This window comes from Myotis davidii, unplaced genomic scaffold, assembly GCF_000327345.1.
Source record: "Myotis davidii unplaced genomic scaffold, ASM32734v1 scaffold226, whole genome shotgun sequence".
Taxonomy (NCBI): Eukaryota; Metazoa; Chordata; class Mammalia; order Chiroptera; family Vespertilionidae; genus Myotis; species Myotis davidii.
The window spans coordinates 2,626,385-2,628,779 of record NW_006297224.1 but is presented as its reverse complement, the minus strand read 5'-3'; positions in this window follow the sequence as shown (position 1 = coordinate 2,628,779).

The following is a 2,395-nucleotide window of genomic DNA, read 5'->3' as shown; positions in this document are numbered from 1 at the left end:
GTATTCTTTCCTATTGTTTGATAAAATAGAGTATGTATAATTACAAATCCTAATCTGTGGATTCAAATAAGGTGGCCCCAATATGTAACTCTAGATAGCACAAACATGTTCTTATCCAGGGCATGGTCCCACTCAACCATTGCAAATTTTTTTTTTAATGTAAAAGAAAAAGTTAACAAAACATTAAATTCTCCTCGTACCCATACTTCATTTTTTAAGCAACTCTTTTGTGCATGTAATTTACTCAATTTGAAAAACGGTGTTTGATTTTGAGGGCTAACTACAAAGGAAAGGGTCTAAAGTGTCATGACAATTAAAAATAAATACCCTTATGTTTGTACTGCATCGTTAGACTGCAGAATAAATAAGCAAATAATGTTACTTGTCTATTACATTTGTATCTTGGAAAAGCAGGATAACATTTCTTTACTTTTCTCTCTCCCGTTGCATTTAATTAAAATGTGATCTTTTCTAAATTGACTGAGTCACTTGTCTCTGCTGTGTATATTTCAGGCACCACACATAAATTCTTTACCAGATTTCCATTTGGGGAGAATTAACCATTTTGCAATCTAATTTCCTGCCAGCAGAATGCCTCTGGTTCTTTGTCAATATTCAGGGGGGAAAAAATGAGATTTCTAAGCGTCTAACTCTCTCCATACAAATGAACTCTCCATTTCATCATCCTGACTCCTCTCTCCTCCCCTCATCCTGCCAGGAGAGTTTGCACGTGGACAATTTCTCCTCAGAAGGATAAGGATTGCATACTATCATCCCCATGAGCCCAGCCTTTGCCACACGTGGCTTGTGTTAGATTTCATCAGATAAATTCAAATCTCTAGGCCAGAGTAGGAGTCTAAGGGATTTTTCTCTTGGACAGGAATCTGGGCAGATGATTTCAAACTTCAATCTTGTTGCTTTAACCTTTAGAGATCATTCAGGTCAATACCCTTATTCTTCAAATAATAACACTGAAATCCAGATAGCTGAAATAAAAATGTGACAAATGATTGAATGGCAAAACCTAGACCACAACTCTTATACTTGTCCAGTGCCTTTTCTACTTAACAGTGCTGCCTCAAACATGATATTTCTCATTTTAAAATTTTGATACTCTTAATCCACTGAGATAAGTTAACTAAACAATTATTCCTATATTTCATCTCACTAAAACACATTTTTCCACTTTTAATACCCCTAAAATAGGGAAAATAAAACTTGAAAGCAAGGGTGTCTTACTGCTAATGTTAACCTGGTGCCAGTAATGATGTGTCATTACCTATTCATGCACAATCTTGGCTGATATTCTGGTGGCATAACTGGACAACTACAACCCCTTGGTATTTCATTGAAAAAGCTCTTTACGAACTTTTGAGGAATTACTGTGACTTAGCTGTTGAGTTTCATTGACATTGTCTGGTAAGATCAAGAGAAACACAGCATCAAAACTTGTAAAACGGTTGTGTGTAGATTGAAAGAAAATTTCCCCCAAACAGTGAAGGACTCTTAAAAGAACAGATATACCACCATTGTTCTCCAGAGCACAGAGAACCACACTGAGGGAAAGCACAGGCATCTATAACTGATTCAAAAATGATTCAAAGCACTCTGAATCTGTGAAGAATATTTAGGAATATCTTAACTAGTGTATTTGACATATATTTCATTTTATATATGTGTAAGAGTGTTGTATAATCTTTGTAAAGTGTTTAAAATCTTTATAAATAAGTCTAAAAATTATTTTCAATAAATTTAAAATAGGAATTCTAAGCTATAGTTCATTTTTCAGAGTTTTCTTTTCTTTTCTTTTTCTTTTTTAGTGGTAAATAGAGCCAAAGAATATCTTACAATTAAGGGTAATTGGATTTTATAAAATAATATATGTGTTTAGTTTTGTATGGTGAGTAGATTATTTACTAGAGAAAAAACTCCAAGTCCTATTATTATTATCTTTAACAATCTCCTAATCAGGAAAGATAAAGCCAACCCAAGGAACATTCAGAAACCAAAACAAGGGAGAAACCAAGATGGCGGCATAGATAAACACCAGAGAATGCTGCCTCGCACAACCACTTCAAAAATACAACTAAAAGACGGAACAGACATCACCCAGAACCACTGGAAAGCTGGCTGAGGGGAAATTCTACAACTAGAAGGAAAGAGAAAAGTATACCGAGACTCAGAGGAGGCGAAGTACGGAAGTAAAATACTAAGGTGCAGAGGTGCGTGTGGAGCGGGCTGGCGGCGGAGGGTGCCGTTGTGGTTTTCAATCTGGATGGAGTCTCAGGCTCTGGGCTACAATTTCAGGCCAGTCTCTGGGTACCCAGACTCAAACGGGAGAAGCGGGACTGTCTGGCATTGGTCAGAACTCGAGGGCAGCTTTCTCTCTGAGGCA